Raw genomic sequence first — 19,552 nt, 5'->3', positions numbered from 1 at the left:
GCAGGAATGCAGAGCTTAGATCTGATGCGTTTATTGTGGAATTGCTTAATTCGATCTATTATTTGCCTCTTATCCTGTTCGGTACACAATGCATCCCGCTTTGTGGCTTCATGAGGTTGACACCTCATTTCTGGGTATGCCCGGTTTTGCTCCTGGCATAGCCGTCTGGCCACTTCATTGAACTAGGGTTGAATCCCTGGCTCGGTGGTAATGGCAGAGTGTGGGATATGCAAGTCCATAGGGTTGCAGATTGTGTTTGTCTATAGGTCTGCTGTTCCTGATGGTCCACGGTGCCTCACGGATGCCCAGTCTTGAGTTCTAAACCTGTTTTAAGTCTGCTCCAGTTAGTACGATAATAGTGCCACACAACAAGATGGATGATATCCTCAATGTGAATACGGTACATTGTCACCACCAGGACTGTGCGTTGGCCACTTCTATCGATGCTGTCATGGACTGATGCATCTGCATTAGGCATATTGCTGATGATGAGGTCAAGTATGTTTTGCCTCTTGTTAGTCTCCTCACCACCTGCTGCAGTCCACGCCTAGCAGTTAGGTTCTTGAGGAACAGCGTGTTACTACTAAGTCACGCTTGGTAAAGGACGTTGAGCCCCCCCCCCCCCCCCACCCCCAGAGTATGTTCTGCGCCAATTAAATCTTTATTGCTTCCTTCAACTGGTGTTGAACATGGACGAGTACTGCGTCATCAGCTGATGTTGGACCTTATGTGGTAATCAGCGGGAGGATTCCTTGCCCATGTTGAATCTAAAACCATCAGACTTCATGTGGTCCAGAGTCAATGTTGAGTATTCCAATGACAACTCCCTCCCGAATGTGCACTCCTTTGGGACCATCTGTTATGGTGCTGTCTTGCCGGTGACACAGGACATGTCCAGGAATGGTGATAGTAGCGTCTGGGACATTGTCCGTCAGATAGGATTCTGTCAGTATGTCTACGTCATGCTGTTGTTTGACTGGTCTGTAATGCAACTCTCCCAACTTTTACACAAGCCCCCAAATGTTAGCGAGGTGGATTTGCGGGGTCGACAGGGCTGGGTTTTCCGTTGTCTTTTCAGGAGCCTGTATCAGTTCGATGCCGGGCGGTCTGCCCAGTTTCATTCCTTGTTTTTTTTTATAGCTGTTGAATACAACGTAGTAGTTTCCTTGACCATGATTCGAGGGCATTTAAGAGTTACATGAAGCCCATACCAGATACGGAACGCAGATTTACTTCTCTAACACGCACTAGTGAAGCAGGTTAGCTTTTTACGAAAATCGCTTCATGGTCATCACAGCCTTTGAATTCCAGATTTTTTTATTGAGCTTAAATTATGCCACCTGGGATTCAACCCAGGATCCCCAAGTCATTAGCCTGGGTGTCGTGACTACATGTAACGATAATACCTCTCTGCTACCTTCTCCCTTTCCTAATGGGTATAGGTCCACGCCAAACTGCTCATGCTTCACAAGGCAATCCCTGTTTCCGGGACTCGACTCATTCAACGTTCTTCAAACTGCCCCCAATACAAAACCATGCCTTCAAAAGTTATAAGACAAAACCTGCACACATGTCTCCAGGTGCGGTGTCGCAGTGCTTTAACCAGAAGCTGATCAAGATCAGTTTCATTCCTTCATTTTAATTTCGGTGGCGGGGTTTCTTGCCGGGCCATTTAAAGGTGATGAGTTTTCTTTGGATGAGTTTTCTTTCACTGCTGTACATTAGGGAGCCAGATGAGTTTTCAACAACAATCGACAGCAGTTTCATGGTCATCATTGCACTTTAGTGCAATATTTCCACCATGTTATAATTCGAACCCGGGACGCCAACCTGGTTACCGGGGGTAACTGGAACAAGAATCTGACTGGACCGGACATATAAATATCATGGCCACTTGAGCATGTCAGAAGGATATGAATCTCACCTACTGACTCATCAAACGTGTCCACCATCAGCAAGGCGAAAGACAAAAGTGTGAAGGAGTATTTACTTGCAAGAATGCAGCTTCAAAGACACACAAGAGGCTCGAAAGGAGCCACGACAAAACAGCCCGCATCCTTGGTACTTCTTCCAAAAATATCCTCTCCGCCCACCAACGAGGCACAGTGGCAGCCGTGTGTACGATCTGCAGGATGCACCGCAGTAACTCGCCATGGTTCCTTCGGCAACATGGTTCAAATCCACAACCAGTACTAAATCGAAGGAAGAACAGCAGATACGTGGGATCACCGCCACCTGGAGTTTCCGCTATAAGTCACTCACTATCCTGACTTGGAAACATATTGCCGTTCGTTCACTATGGCTGGTTCAAAATTCTGAAACTCCCAGCCTAATAGCACTGTCAATGTGCCTGCACGTCAGGCGCTACAGCGGTAAAGAAGGATACTCACTACCACCTTATTATGGGAAAATTCGGGATGGAAAATACATCTTGTTCGAGCCATCATTTTGAAAACTTTCAAATAAATAATAAAGAACCGAGTGAAAAGAAAATGTGTTTCATCTCCATTTTAATCGGGCGGCATCCTGTTATTGGACAGTGACCTCGAGGTTATCGTGTATTTTAAAAAGGAATTATCCGCTCAAGATGGACCTTGTCAAGACCGCTCAGGAGCCTATACATTTCAATCAAGTCGCCTCTTGCTCTTGAAACTCCAGCGGTAGCTTCAAACGTCCATATTATTATATAATTGAGCTCTCTGCATTGCGTTGTCCAAAATCTTAATCACGTTAATGTGTCCATTTTATTCAGTTTAATCTTCCCCAGGTTTATCTCCCTGGTGCAAATTGGGGGTGGGCGCAAATCCTGGAACCCACTCCGTCCTAGCATGCCGAATGCCTTAATAGAAACTACATAGTACGCGTTCGAGAAGGCAGCTCGCCTCCACCTCTCCAAAGGAAATTGTAAAAAAAACTATCAATGGTGGTCTGGCGAGCAACGCTCGCATCCCGTGAACATTTTCAAAGCAAATAAGAACAAACCATGAGTCAACGGCAGGGACATGACTATATATGAAGGGGTAGCTGCCTTCATTACTGCTGCGAATAGGACGTCACCATGTAATCTAACATTTTATTTTCTATGCACGTAACAACGTTATAATTCTGGGCTTTCTTTTAAAATGTAAATTTACGACTTAAATTATCTCCTGAAGTTCAGAGTTAAGGCATAATTAAAACAAATTATACCTCACTCTAACTTGTTTGTTAAATAACTGTAAGTTACATGCTTACTGATGAGACCTGGTAAACGCACTAGAGGTTTTAAGTGTGTATAAATATAGCCTTCCCTCAATATCCAATTTGTTGGCTGGTCAGACACCGTGTGCTCACATAGAATTCACCAGTTGACACAGGAGATGGGGAAACCAGTTATCCTGCAGTTAAAATAAATTTTGTACACGATACTCGCCACCGTCGGTGTCCCCGGTGAGCCATTATTCTCTTTCAGTTGTTAATTGATGTTAATGTTCTTTCTGTCGTTTGAATGAGTCAATGTACCACAGACGGCAACGACCTTTACAACTATCGAGCCAACTCATCAACCGTGCTCGCATTCCTGTTTTACTCTCAAATCGATTAGATTGAGCATTAATGGCGTTTTTCGTTTTTGACTATCGGGCAGAATAAATTTAGTCGATTGCTCAGTAATGACTGTGCGCTGCAGCAATTCAGTAAAGTTAGCATTTAAATAACTAACTGTCACCTATTTTCAGAAGGGACGGTGGTATTGGCGTGCATTGGTAATGCCGAGTATCAGGACAATGATATGGTCCCAGGTTCGAATCAAACATGGTAGAAATACTGTATTAAAAGTGGAATGATGACCATGAAACTGCTGTCGGTGTTGCTAATAACCCATTTGGCTCACTAATGTACATTAGTGAAAGAAAACTCATCCAAAGTGGTTGACTTTTAAATGGCCCAGCAAGCAACCCGTCCACCGAAATTAAAATAAAGGAATGAAACCGATCTTCATTTGAAAATATACCCTTTACAGTCATTGGGTCAAAATTCTAGACCTCCCTTCCTAACAGTACCTTAAGGACTGTTGCGGCCAAAAAAAGCAGCTCACCATCACCTTTCCAATGGCAATTAGCGATGGACAATAAACGCCAACATCCAGTACATTAATATGAAAGTTAAAAGTGTACCGCGCACTCGCCAGCTAACTGCGAATCAATTTCATTCAATTGCGTTTCCCTCGCTATCTCCCTCACAGCCAATTTGATGACAATTTTGATTCTCTCAAGAGGAAAATGCGGCCTTTCCAGATGTATATATGTCTACATGATGGCCATGGCAATAGCAGATCTACTGGTCATGATCAATAATGTAATGATGTCTTATATTCTCACTTACATTACCCAACGTCTTTCCTCTCTCGCACTCCCGTGTGTAAATTAATTCTCTATATGATCGCTGTGTTTCTGCATTTTTCTATTTGGTTCACCGCTCTTTCACATTTAACCGATATATCGTCATCTGCTGCCGGAGGTTGAGAAGTAAGTACTGCACTGAAAGAACTGTGGCCACTATTATAACAGTTTTCTCTGTTCTGATTTTTGTGAAGGACATCAGCATTCTGTTCGCGGTGGAACCACAGCAAATAATTAAGAAACTGGAATGTGCTGTCGGTCCAGCGTGACTTTTTTTTTCATCTGACGCGGGGATGGAGTTTGTTTGGTTTCACAGCGCCACCTTGGTTTGGTTTCTTTCTTTTTTATCATCTTGATTAACTCTTTAGCTGTGAGACACATTTCGGTCAGCGTTCGGGCCCGCAAGGTGTTGAGGAGGCATAAGGGTGAGAATCAGAGCGACGCAGAAATGCAGAGCAGAAAGAAATCCATCATCTTACTGTTCACTGTATCAGGTAGTTTTACCCTGTTGTGCATGACGACTGCCGTGACACCTGTGACGATTAAACTGACGAACACGACTTATTACAAAGGCGACCGGGCGTATCCAGGATATATTGCAACTGAAACTGCTGCGATGCTGAGATATTTGAGCTCCTGTCTGAACACCTGCATTTATGCAGCAACACAGAGGAAATTCCGGGAAGAGTTGTAAAATGTGTTACAATTACCCTGGATAGTAATTATGAGATTAGCTATCAGGGTTGAAACAAAGTGATCATTAAGGCGGTGGAGCCCTGCAACGAATTTTCAATGAGTTCAAATCTGCTTTTGTCGAGCCTCTTTGATTGAAGTGCAAATGTGTAAGCAATGTTTGCACGCAACAAATAGGTTTGATGTTTGCATTAATTTTAAATTTCCTGTAATTCTTCATGCTTTATCCGGCGATTAAATATAACTATTAAATATATCTCATAAAACTAAAGGATAACGTGTAGCACACATAATGTTGGGGGGGGGCGGTGATGGTGGGGTGAGTGATGGTGGGTTGGGTGGATGAGAATGCATTGTTTAATCAGTTCTTGCGATCAATGCCAGTGTTCACTTCCCATCCCTAATTTACCCATGAGAGTTTGCCACTCAACTGTCTTGTTTAGGCACTACAGCCACTGTTGTGCACAGCCACAATGTTGTTGGGGCGTGAGTTCAAAATGTTTTGCCGAGCGACAGTGATGGAATTGCGGTGCATTTCCACGTCAAGATTGTGCTTGGAAGGGAATTGTTCAGTGCTGGTGTTCCCATGTGCCTGCTACCATTGTCCTTCAAGACGGGAATGGTCCTCGAATTCGAAGGTGCCTCAGGTGAATTGCTCAGTTGCTGCAATGCATCTTATAGATGGTACACGCGGCTGCCACTGTGCAGAGGTGGTGGAGGGAGTGAATGTTTATGGATGGGGTGTCAATCAAGCGGCTTGCTTCGTTCTGGATTGTTTCGAGCGGATTGAGTGTTGTTGGAGCTGCACTCACTCAGGCAAATGGACTTGATTCCATAATATTCCTGCCTTGTGCCTTGTAGATCGTGGACACGCTTTGGGGAATCTGGAAGCCAGTTAATTGCCGCAGGATGCCTAATCTTAGACCTGCTCTCGCAGACCTAGTATTAACACGGCTAGCCTACTTGCCATACTCGGTGGATGTAAAATATGGACCAAGGTAGTTAGAGCACAAGCAAGTTTTTTCATGCGAGGTCATTGAGTTTGGACACAGATTAATGAGAGGCACCTGAGACGAAATAATTTTCGATAGCATTGCCTGATTTATTCACAATATGAAGGAGGTAAGGGATTCCCCAACAGCTTTATGCACACTTTGCACATACATTAAATTGACGGCATAGCAACAAAACAGCACAAGAGGAAGCTAATCTATTTTGCCTATTTTGGAAATCTCTGGGAGTTTTGGACTACTCCAATGGTTCTTTGTTATTCGGGCGCAATGTGATCAAGAGGGCAACGGCAGGGGTTTGTCTACTCTACTTTATTTATAAGCATACTATGATATAAGAATATAATATAAAAATAGTATAAAATAAGAAGATAACACAATAAGCTCAAGCCCATCTGTTCGTCGAGGGCCTGGGATCGCCCAAGGTGCGATATTGGGCTCCTGGAAGCTATCGCGACTCTGGTCCTAGGTGAAGTCCCACGAACGAGCAAAAAACTCCCGATATTTATACATTGAAGTAAATAAGTCAAATAGATAAGATAAGCAATTGGGAAAGTCATCACGATGCAAGAGAACGCCTGAGTCTGGATATCTAGTACCTCATGTTCCTGTGGACATCCCGGCCCTGGAAGGCTGCTGAGTATCCTCACAGCGAACAGGATTAACCGATCTCTCACATTGGGCGATAGCTGGGAAAAAGTATTTTCAGTTGCTGATGATGCAGAATTGGAGCTATATTGAAGTCTTGACGATTTGGGTTAGCAATTTTCAGAACCTCTTTGCATTTTATATACTAAACAGGCAAATTGGAAGGCGGGGGAGTAGTGTTATTATCAGTGGACTAACTGAGTAGTCCCAGGATATGGCTTTGCGGAACGGGGTGCCAATTGAAATCCAAAATACCTTTGGATCACTTGAATTGACCATGTTAAATTATCCTTTAGTATCCAAATATTCAGCGGCATTCCAGAGCTGCAGGGATAGGATGGGCCTTGGTAGAGTGCTCTTTCCAAGGGACTGTCATACTTGAAGGGCCGAATGTCCTCCTTCCATACTGTCGGGATTCTATGATACCATGTCCATTGACATAAAATAGTAAATCTGCCGTCCCAATGCGTCTCCAGATCCACAACAATGTGTTTGACTCAAATATGCTCTGAAGTGTCAAAGTAAGTCACTAGTTTCAAGTATGACTTATTGTTCAGCAAGAAATGATGGCTCAGTTAGTGCCGCGCACATCCCAAAAATTAACTTGATATCGCAGAATCAAAAAATGTAACCATCTTGAAAACCGAATTCACAAAATATATCCATCACTATTTATGTAAGTGTGTCATGATAGTACAAATGTGTAAATACTTACAGTCTTATTGTTTAAACAAAACGCTATGACATATTCAGATGCAACAAGGTGACCTGAATTTCAAAATGAAATCGAGACATGTGTGTACTTCGCGTCTCTAACGTTCGGAAACTCCCCAATCAATTTTGCGATTGGAAGTTGGCAGAGGAAAGGTCTCAAAGCCATGATGATAATGACGACCAGAGGAGGATAAAATACTGCCTCAAAACATTTGAGAGGTGATTTAAAGGATCGGAGACTGGTGGGCAATTAGAGGATGTCATAGGAGGAGAGCATTTATGCTGTTACTTGATGAGGCATCGGTTTTATGGTGGGACTTTGGCTGCCAAGGAGGGTAATTCATGACTTTGAAGACGGTATGGTTATGGATGGGGTGCCAATCAGACTGTATAATGATCGGGTGGAAGAAGGCCATCTGAAATATATTCAGGATAAGTGAGCAATTTGATTTTTTGTTGCTAAGGTGCCAGTTGAGGCCAATAATTGGCAGGTGGGATTCACTGAAGAATGTACTAGTCGTTCTACTGTGCATAAATGGCATGTTGGGAAGGGCAGAAAAGGATTCGATCCTAGAGTCTAAACTTCTAAATGAGTAGACATGGTTTCTAGTGATGCAACGGCAGCACCTCTGCACAGGGTAGGAAATACGGTCCAATCGTCAACTTTGTATCAATTTTGTTTTATTCGTTCATGGCACGTGGGCATCGCAGGCAGAACCAGCAATTCATTGCTAATTCCTGATTTCCCTTGACGGGGCAGTTAAGTGTTAACCCCATTGCTGTGGATCTGAAGTCACATGTCGGTCAAAGCAGTTAAGACGGCTGATCTCTCTCCCTAACGGGTATTAGTGAACCAGGTTTTTACAACAGTCGACGATGGTTTTGATGCTCAGCATCAAACTTTTACTTTCAGATTTTTATTGAATTCTGCATTGGCGAGATTTACACTGGAGTCCCAGAGTATTAATTTGGATCTCTGGTTTACTGGTCCAGTGGCAATACAACTATGCCACAGTCTGCCAAGCAGCGAGACAGCCCATTCCAATCTAAGCGAATGACTCTCATGGAGACAAACATATCTGCTTGGAGGAACATGCGTTTAAAACAGACAGTAAGTATGGATTTGTTTAAAACATCGTACATGGCAAACTGCCGATTTCTTAGTAAATGTAAAACGTAGTTAAGGAAGGTTGCTCAAGAAGTGTTACATAGACCGACTTTTGAATTATTTGATAAGACAGCACATATATATCCTGCTGTGATTAAATGGATGACTGTCATGGATTTAAAATTTGCTGTCAAAGAAAGATCATAGAATCATAGAATTGACAGTGCAGAAGTAGGCCATTCGGCCCATCGAGGCAGCACCGGCTCTTGGAAAGAGCACCCTACCCAAGGTCAACACCTCCACCCTATCCCCATAACCCAGTAACTCCACCCAACACTAAGGGAAATTTTGGACACTAAGGGCAATTTATCAAGGTCAATCCACCTAACCTGCACATCACATCTTTGGACTGTAGGAGGAAACCGGAGCACCTGGAGGAACCCCACGCACACGGGGAGATCGTGCAGACTCCGCACAGACAGTGCTCCCTTACTCCATTCCTGCCTCATTCCACCCAATAACGTCGTGGCCCCCCAAACACATCCCCTCCCTCCTCATGGATTTAACTGTGGATTTCCGAGTTGGGGAGCAGAAGCCAGACAGGAAACAGCACTCACAGCAGAATTGGGAAAGATTTTTCACAGAGCAGAGAGAGAGAGAAAGAAGGCTCGGGTGGACAGTGGGCATGGGCAGTGCCAGTGGGACCCAGGCACAGAGCAGAGATAGCGAAGGTTCCAGTGGGCAGTGCAGCGGGACACTGGTACAGAGCAGAGAGAGCGAAGGTTCCAGTGGGCAGTTGCAGCGGGACGCTGCTACAGGGCAGAGAGCGCGAAGGTTCCAGTGGGCAGTGCAGTGGGACACTGGTACAGAGCAGAGAGAGCGAAGGTTCCAGTGGGCAGTGCAGTGGGACACTGGCACAGAGCAGAGAGGGCGAAGGTTCCAGTGGAGGGTCAGTGGGACACTGGCAAAGAGTAGTGAGAGAGACTGTTCCAGTGGACGGTCAGAGGGCACTGCAGTGGGACACTGGCATGCACGTTGACATAGGCAGGAGATGTTCATCCCGTTCCTCTTCATCCTCCTCTCCTAGCTGCTCATCTCCCACTCCTCTGTCCTCCGCGGCTGCAGTGCGAGGTTTGGACCGGAATACAAAATCACAGCCATAGGCTGTTAAGTTGCCCAGTTCTTGCCAGAAGTAATAGTTTGGAAATTGTTCAAAACCTTTCGCCCTGATCACCAATCGCTGATATAAAAATCCACCCAGGATATAGACTGTCATCAGCACCAGGAACAGGATGAGGAGGACAGAGGCAGGGCTGAGACGATGACTTCGTGGGGTTCAGGCAGTCTTGCTGTCCAATTCAAAGAGGTAAAAGCAGTCAGCAACCTTTTCCCGTTCCTCAAACACAGTGGTGAATGCAGCACCGAGGACACTGGGATCACAGGAGATCATGACCATTCACTTACGTTTTTCTCCTTTGCAGTGACTGGTGTACCGGTCACCATCGCCACAGATCAGAATAATCCAATCGCTGCCTCCAATAATCTGTATTGAATTGATTCTTCCAATGACCTTCGTCTCATTCTTCTTGCTCTGCTGAATGAGTCCAGCAAATGGATGATTGTCGATGGCCGCGCACACTCGGAAAGAATAAGTGTATGTCTCCATCGTCGAACTCTCTGTGCTCGTCATGCTAAAACTCTGGCCCATCAGAGGCTCCAGTTTCTTCAGGAGGGCTCTCTCATCCTCCGACTCGGCTCCATTCTCCCCGATCAGCTTACAGTTGCCGGACTGGGAGGCGTCTCGGACGAGGAGAAGGATCCTCGGGAGGAGGCCGGGGGTGGGGAGGGGGGCGGGGCTGGAGAGAGCCTATTTGGTGGAAAACTGAGTTCTTCCACTAAGGAGGCAATGATGGTTCAGGACCCTCAACGTTCTGCACTTCGTGTTATATGTGAATGATCTAGACATGTGCTTTACCCCCATCTGTAAATCCTGAGCCTATGATTCTTAGCGAGTGGAGTTTCTGGACATCATTTTCCTCTCATTTCCCCACGTTTTGGTCTGTAATGATATTGTCAGAAACAAATATTTGGCACCGAAATCGAGAACAAAGTCATGTACGCAAACTAAATTTCACAACTCAGCAACTGTCTGGTTAGAGATAATGGGAACAGAAAATTAATTTGGCTGTAAATTGAAAGGACCAGCAATTGTGTTCACCCAAAATTGAGTGCACAAAAAAAGTTGCTCTTATGCTTCTGTGTCCAACTTTATGATAAGTTGCGAAACACAGTTTAAATTTCATGAACATTTTGGTGATCTGTCGTTCTTGACTCTACCTGCGAGGGGAAGAATCTCAACCCATCTCCTTAATCCACAAACTTCATGAATTTGAATACTTTAATCAACTCCTTTCTGAATTTTCCATTCCTCAAGTCGAAACAGCCCAAGCTTCTAAAAGCCTATTCATGTAGTTGATGTTCCTCATCAGAAAATCAATCTATACAATCGCTCCTGCATCTTTCTCTTGCCTTCGTGAAGTGTAGTGTCCAGAATTGGACCATATATTCCACTAAAAAACAATCCAATGTTCTGCAATACGTTTCTACAAGATCCAGGGTGTTTTCCTTTGCTGCTTCTTTGGAGCTCTGTGTCTCAGAAGACTTTGCCAGCATGATCCATGAATGTTTTAAGGCAGAATTATATGGACCATTGTTATCTTAGGATCGGGGGTTATCGGTATCTGGGGAACGTGTAATTCAAACAGGGACGAAGGACGTGGTGGTGTGGTGGTATTGTCGCTGCACTGGTGATCCAGAGACCCAGGATAATATATTCGAGACACGCCGGATGATGGAAATTGAATCCAATAAATATTTTGAATTAGTCTATACTCAGGGGAACAGTTGCTCCCTATATCTGATATGGCGCCGGCTTGTGTGATGGAGGAAGGTGATAGGCAGAAGTCGTGGTACACGTTCATACAAAGGACATAGGTAGGAAGTCGGATCTGGTCTTGCATCAAGTATTCAGCCGGTTAGGTAGCAGATTAAAAAGCAGGACAACCCTTACCGATTAGTAAGTTTGCGGACGACAAAAAGGTTGGTGGAATGGCGGATAGCATTGAGGAATGTCAGAGGAGACAGCAGGATTTAGATCGTTTGGAAACTTGGGGAGCGAGATGGCAGATGGAGTTTAATCCGGACAAATGACAGGCAATGCATTTTGGAAGGTCTAATACAGGTAGGAAATATACTGTGAATGTTAGAGCCCTCAAGAGTATTGGCAGTCAGATAAACCTATGTGTACAGGTCCACAGGTCACTGAAAGGGGCAACACCGGTGGAGAAGGTAGTCAAGAAGGCTTACGGCATGATTGTCTTCATTGGCCGGGGTATTGAGTATAAGAATTGGCAAGTTATGTTGCAGTTGTATAGAACCTTAGTTAGGCTACACTTGGAGTATAGTGTTCAATTGTGGTCGCCATACTACCAGTAGGATATGGAGGCTTTAGAGTGGGTGCAGAAGAGATTTGCCAGGATGTTGCCTGGTATGGAGGGCATTAGCTATGAGGAGAGGTTGAATAAAGTTGGTTTGTTCTCACTGGAACGAAGGAGGTTGAGGGGCGACCTGATAGAGGTCTACAGAATTATGAGGGGCAGAGACAGAGTGGATAGTCAGAGACTTTTTCCCAGGGGAGAGCGGTCAATTGCTCGGGGCATAGGTTTAAGGTGCGAAGGGCAAGGTTTAAAGGAGATGTACGAGGCGAGTTTTTTTACACAGAGCGTAGTGGGTGCCAGGAACTCGCTGCCGGAACAGGTGGTGGAAGCAGTGACGATAGTAACGTTTAAGAGCTATCTTGACAAATACATGAATAGGATGGGAATAGAGGGATACGGACCGCGGAAGTGTAGAAGATTTTAATTTAGACGCACAGCTTGGCCGGCGCAGGCCTGGAGGGCCGCAGCGCCTGTTCCTGTGCTGTATTTTTCTTTGTTCTTTATTCTTTGTTATTGGATTGTAACAACTGGATTACCCCCAGTGCAATGCGCCAGCGAGAATACAAATAGGAGAATAGGGCAGATGAATGCGCAGCTTATCAGTCGGTGCAGGAGGGAGGGTTTTAGATTTCTATACCACTGGGGCCGCCTCTGTACAAGCAGAGGGGTGTACATCTGAACGAGAGCGGAACTAGCATCCTTGCTGGCGGATTTGCTGTTGGGAACAGTTCCAACTAATTAAGCTGGGGTAGACTGTTAGCAGAAGAGGGACATGCTATAAAATAGGAAAGCAATTATGTCAGAGGGAATACAGCGGTAATAAGTTAAGGGAGCAGGAAAAGGCTTGATGGACTCTACGGTAATGAAAGGAGTATTAAAGGTAAAACGGATGATTTAAGAGCGATGATTGCCACGTGAAATTATGATATAATAACTGGCACAGTGACAAGGTTGAGTGAGGGGCAAGATTGGCAGTTCAATATCCCGGAATATAGAATCCTCAAAAAGACAGAAGATGGGGTGAAAGAGGGGAGGCATTGTATTATTAGTTATGCAGGCAATTACTGCAGTAAGTAGAGATGATATCTTGGAGGGGGCATCAAATGAAGCTTTGTGGATAGAGTTTAGCAATAAAGTCATCGTGAACTTGATGAGCAAATATGTGCCCAATTTGCGGAAGGGTGTAACAATAATAATAATTATAATAATTAGATAGGTGATTTAAATTTCCTCAAAATTAATTGTGTAGCCATCATGTTCAGAGCTTAAATAGATTAGAGTTCTTAAAATGTATACAGTAGAACCTTTTACCTCAACATGTAAAGGAACCAACAAGGGCTTATGCAGTGCTGGACTTAATTCTGGGGAATAAACCTGACAACTGGTTCATGTTTTGTAGGGGAAGCATTTTAATGATAGTGACCCAATATGCAAACATAAATTTGATATGGACAAAGAAATAGACAAGTTGCAAAATGCTTTTTGGATTGGGGAGAGTAGATTTTAACAAAATGAACAGGATGTGTCCAAGGTGACTGGATAAAGATACCTCTGGGGAATTCCACACAACAGCAGGGGTGGGGGGTCGTTGAAAAATGAATTGGCGAGGGTACATGTCTAATATGTGCCCTCTAGGGTAAGGGGAAGGTGTAACAAATCCAGAGAACCAGGGATGACCGGGTACATTTAGGATACAATAAGAATGAAATGTGAGGCTTTTAACACGGGTAGCACGGTAGCACAGTTCCTTCACAGCTCCAGGGTCCCAGGTTCGATTGCCAGCTTGGGTCACTGTCTGTGTGGGGTCTGCACGTTCTCCCCCTGTCTGTGTGGGTTTCCTCCGGGTGCCCCGGTTTCCTCCCAAAGTCCACAGGTGTGCAGGCTAGGTGGCAGGGCCATGATAAGTTGCCCCTTAGTTGCCAAAAAGGTTAGGTGGGGTTGCAGGGATAAGGTGGAGGCGTGGGCTTGGGTGCTCTTTCCAAGAGCCGGTGCAGACTCGATGGGCGGAATGTCCTGCTTCTGAACTGTAAATGCTATGATTCTATGATAACAAGAATAAGAGCGCAAGTCTGCAGAGGCATTAATGGAGTACAGAAAGTGCAGGGTGGAACGGAATAAATCAATTAAGAGAGCAAAGAGGGAATATGAGAACGCTCTGGCTTGTAAAAGTAGGCTTTAACCCAAGACATTCCATCAGTAAATCTATGGGAAGTGGATACCCAGGGAAAGAGTAAGGCTTATTAAGGACCAGGGTCGAAATCTGTGGGTGGAGACACAGGAAATGGGCAGTTTGTAAAATGAATATTTAACATCTTTCTTCACCAAGAGAAAAAGGAGGTAGTTATAGAACTCGGGGAGAGAGACAATGAGCTTCTTGCGAAAATTGTCAGAGGGAGTAACAAGGTATTCGAGATATTGGCTGACTTAGAGTGGAAAAATCTCGAGGTCCCGATGAACTGTGTCCCAGGTTGCTATGTCCGGCGACGGAGCTGATTGCCGGTGCTCTGGCCGAAAATGTTAATTGTTCCCTTGCCACGGGGGAGGTTCGAGAGAATTGGAGAACAGCGAATGCGGTCCCACTATTTAAGAAAGTTTGCAGAGACAAGCCAAGGAATTACGTGAGTCTCACGTCGGTGGTTGGGAAACTACTGGAAAATATTCTGAAGGAGAGAATTTGTCTCCACTTGGAGAGGTAAGATTTGATCATGATAGTCAGCATAGTTTTGTAAGAGGCAGGGCATTCTTAACACATTTAATTGAATGTTTGAGTATATAACCATATATGTAGATGAGCGTGGTTGTGTTGAAGTAATTTACATTGATTTCAGCAAAGCCTTTGACAAGATCCCACATGCGAAACTTATTACAGGATACAGGCTGATTTGATAAGGAGACAGAGGGCGATGACAGACGGGTGGTTTAGTGTGTGCAAGTCAAGTGCCCAGTGGTGTACCACAGGGATTCGTGCTTGGCCACGATTCTTTGTCATTTATCTCAATTGATAATAATGATAACCAACATTTCTTATTGTCACAAGTAGGCTTCAATTACGTTACTGTGAAAAGCCCCTAGTCGCCACATTCCGGCGCCTGTTCGGGGAGGCCAGTACGGGAATTGAACCCGCATGCTGGCATTGTTCTGCATTGCAAGCCTGCTAGTTAGCCCATTATGCTAAACCATAAATGACTATGTAGGGGGAAGGATCAGTAACTTGCGGATGACACAAAGATTGATTGGATGGTTAACAGTGAGGTTGTGTGTCTTGAGTCACAGTAATATATAGACGGAATGGTCAACTGGGTGGAAAAGTGGCAGATGGAATTTAATGCTGAAAAATGTGAGGTGATACACTTTGGAAGGAATAAGTTGACAAGGAATTATACTATGAAAGATCTGTAATGGGAATTTCCGAAGAACAATGGGACGTTGGCGTGTTTTCCATCGAGCTCTGGAGGCAGAAGGACCGGTTAAGAAGGTGGTGAAAAAGGCATATGGGACAATTGCGTTAATCAACCCTGGCATAGATTAGAAAAGCAAGGAGGTCATGATGGAGCACTATCGCACTTTGATGAGGTCACAGCTGGAATACTGCGTGCAATTATGGTCACCAAATTATAGAAAGGGTGTAATTGCGCTGGAGTGGGTGCAGAGAATATTAACGGGAATTTTGCCGGGGATGGAACATTTAAATTTTAATTTGAGGTTGGACAGGCAAGACTGAGGAATGACCTGATTGAGGTGTAAGCGATTATGCCGGGCACGGACAGTGTGGCTAGGGAACAGCAATTCGCCTTCGTTGAAGGGTCAGTTACTAGGGCACACGGGATCAAAGTGAGGGGTGGGAGGTTTAGAGCGGATTCGGGGAAAGCGCTTCGACCGAGACTGGTGACGGTCTGGAATACACTGCCTGGGAGGGAGGTAGAGACGGCATGCCTCACATTCTTTGAAAAGTACCTGGATGAGGACTTGGCATTCCATAGCAATCAAGACCATGGACCAAGTCCTGGCAAGTGGGAATAGATGGGCAGGGCCTTTCACGATTCACTGCAGAATCGATGGGCCGAAGGGTCTCTTCTGCTCTGTAATATTCTGTGATTCTCTGATACTCCCTCAGTAATGGACGCCACCTCAAAAGATGGAGACATGACTGACGGTTAGGCACATGTGCATGGGCAACCGTTTACCAATCTTGGGGGAACCCATGGATATGTTTCAATTTCCAAGAGGAAACTACCTGAGATAATTATGAGTTAAAATGTCATGAGCAAGTAAAAGACGATGTATCCCAGATACCAGCGCAGAAGAATTGGTGGCCAATGGTGACCATTAGAAGTTAAACGTTGGAGTTATATATGGATGCCGGTTGGAGGAGATACGCTTCCACCTGGTCAAGTCGAGGAATAAATGAAAGGAGAACTAGGCATAGGGACAGGAGAGAACTCTGGATTTAAGCCCTGCACGGGGCGAATTTAACCTCCACATGTGCAGGGTTTAGCCTAACGTAACTAAAGTTGGTGTGCAGAGTGGCTCTAACCAGAACTGGAATGACTGGCTCCTTTCCTGAGGTGGGGCGAAAATGTGAACAGCTGCATAGTGGTCTGTACACCCACAAACATATATCCTGTGTCTGCGCAGACCTGCCGGGTACTGGACAACCGTTTTGGAAGGCAAGCGCCTAGGTTATGGGAGTGCAGGTGGGGCAATGCCAAGACGTAGCGATCTTCGGCGTTTTAGAGCAACCAGCAATCTTGATGGGAAGAGGGGCCGACGCCCGAGCATTTGCCTCTCTAAACGCCCGTTTGGGAATCCTACTTGTTTGCCAATTGGCAGTAGCAACAATTGCTGCAGACTAGCTGCCCGACATGGAGAAAATTTGTCATCCGAGAGTCGGAACAGCGCATCCACAGGACCTGGAAGCCGTTCGCCAAAGTATTCCAAGATCTGTTGGTAACCAGCAAACAATAGAGTAAGAGGGGAGGTGAGGAGTCGTGAGACACAAGCGAGCCACGGGATAAAGAAAAAAAGGAAAGGTGGAGAGGGAGGAGGTAAGTAAGGGGATGTGGGTAGGAGGACACACAAAAAAAATAAGAGAGAGAAGGGCCCAAAACTGCAGATTGACATCTGTAAATACGTGACGTGCCAAACTTGGAATTGCAACACTGGTACGCCGAATAAAGTTAGGTCACAGCCATAGGGAGGGAAACCAACTATTTGTAGATATCTGGCATGACTTCTACCTGTCTTTTTTATTTCTTGTTCATTTGTTTTCATTTCCGTGTGGTTGCATAAAGTGTAATATATGAATCGTGAAATACAAAATGAGAAAACCAAATAAAACGCTTAAAAAAATAAAGCCCATTATACGCCGTTCCACTTCCTGGAGTAATGAAAGACTTCAGCATATAAACTGGAGTATTGAAATATGAACACAAACCACGGCAAGATATTGACCTTAATAGACTGAATACGACCCTCAAGCGACTGTGGAAGGACGTGCCATCTTTATCAGCACGCTCTGACTCTGTTCGCCAGGCTTGTGCAATTAAATTAGCAGAGTCGAGTGCAGTCTTGGGCGACCTGCACCTCTAAATAACGAAACTGGTCTCCGCCAGGCGAAATAGAACTGTCCTTAACCCCAAATCTTCCCTCGGAAGGCTAACTACAAAATACTCATTCTTCCCAACATTAGATTTATATCGATAAAAGTACACAAAATGCGACAATATCTCAATGATCTCTCCCACATCGTGCGACAATCACCAAGCAGGAATGTTCCCTTCCAGTTGGGGAACAGCTCAGCAGTCAAGGACATTCAGTCTCTGATCTCTGGGTAAGCGTTCTCCAAGGCTGCCTTCAGGACGCGCGACGACGCAGAATCGCCGAGCAGACGCTTGTAGCCAAGTTCCGCACACACGAGTGCGGCCTCAACCGGGACCTGGGATTCATGTCGCATTCCATTCATCCCCCATCATCTGGCCTGCGAAATCCTACCAATTTTCCTGGCTTGACACAATTCACACCTCTTTAACCTGGGGTTACCCCATCTCTGGATCTGTAAAGATTTAATCACCTGCTAATGCTCACATTCCAAGCATTGTCTGGCGTCTTTGAATTTGTCTGTATATATGTTTCTGGAGCATACCTCTTCATTCACCTGAGGAAGGAGCAGCGCTCCTAAAGCGAGTGACATTGAAACAAACCTGTTGGACTTTAACTTGGTGTTGTAAAACTTCTTACTGTGCTCACCCCAGTCCAACGCTGGCATCTCCACATCATGTCTCCCATATCTATCACTGGGTTATTAACATGCAGTCGTAGGTCGTCTGCAAGTAACGTCAACTTGTACTCTATTATACCCCTCACAATTCTTTTACACTTCTTCGAGGCCCTCAATGCTATCGCTCTTGCTTAGATTATTGGAACGAACAACAGTGGAAATAGATAATCCATGACATATCCCCGTTTGCAGCCCAAATTAACCCGAATCTATATTGTTCAGAAGTACCTGCAATCGGTGTTTCATTCAATAGCCGGATCCACGACTCAAACGAGGACTGGCCACACACTTTCCCAGACCGCGAATAAATACTTTCTTTCGACACTGTCAAATGCCTTTCTGTGCCTCGAGCCACATTAATCTCTGTGTTCAGGTACCTCCGTCTACGCAAGATCTATACTAAGTAGCGGCCTTACATTAGCAGACAGTTTTCCGCCCCTTAAAACCCCCATCTGGCCTTTCCCTCCCACCTCCAGAAGGCAAAGTCCCTGCCTCCGCACTACTTTTTTAGATAATAGTTTTCCGTCTATGTTGAGCAGAGAGACTGGTCGACACGGCGGACAATCTGTGGCACCATTGTCTTACTTAAGAAGGAGGGAGGTAGTTGCTCCTCTCAACATCACAGGAAGGGAATTCCAGGCGATAAGTCATTAAACACCCTCAGAACAAACTCGGTCAGCTGGTCTGCGAAGTTCTTGTAAAATTCTGTAGGGAGCCCATGAGGCCCCGGCGTCTTCCCTGCCTGAATATTACACTGGGGACTGTTTCGAGCTCCAGCAGCGAATCTGATGTTTCCTGCAATTTGTTTGAAAATAAATTTAGAATACCCAATTCATTTTTTTCAATTAAGGGGCTATTTAGTGTGATCAACCCACCACCCTGCACAGCTTTGGGATATGGAGGTGAAACCCACGCAACCACGGGGAGAATGTGTAAACTCAACACGGACAGTGACCCAGAGCTGGGATTGAACCTGGGACCTCGGCACCATGAGGCAGCAATGTTAACCACTGCACCGCCGTGCTGCCCATTTCCTTAAAATTAACCAGCACCGACGGAACACCAGGACCTCCAAAAACGTAATCATCTGTCATCTTCTGGTGGGGTTCTGACCTGTAAAAGTACCTCATAAGCGAAACACCTCATTACCTTTGTCTGGGGTAGAGACCAAACACCTAACTCATCCCATTAATCCCATAGCTGTAAAATCTCCCAGTCAGCCTCCC

The 19,552-nt window shown here is 45.1% G+C and overlaps 1 pseudogene; it reads right to left on the bottom strand.

Annotated features, from left to right (window-relative positions):
- Nucleotides 1–9,537: 9,537 nt before the first annotated feature.
- LOC140411607 (cation-dependent mannose-6-phosphate receptor pseudogene) lies at nt 9,538–10,352 on the bottom strand (annotated as a pseudogene).
- Nucleotides 10,353–19,552: the final 9,200 nt, after the last annotated feature.

This window comes from Scyliorhinus torazame, chromosome 4 (assembly GCF_047496885.1).
Source record: "Scyliorhinus torazame isolate Kashiwa2021f chromosome 4, sScyTor2.1, whole genome shotgun sequence".
NCBI lineage: Eukaryota > Metazoa > Chordata > Chondrichthyes > Carcharhiniformes > Scyliorhinidae > Scyliorhinus > Scyliorhinus torazame.
Note: the sequence above shows the minus strand (reverse complement) of the source record. Positions and strands in the feature narration are given on the sequence as shown.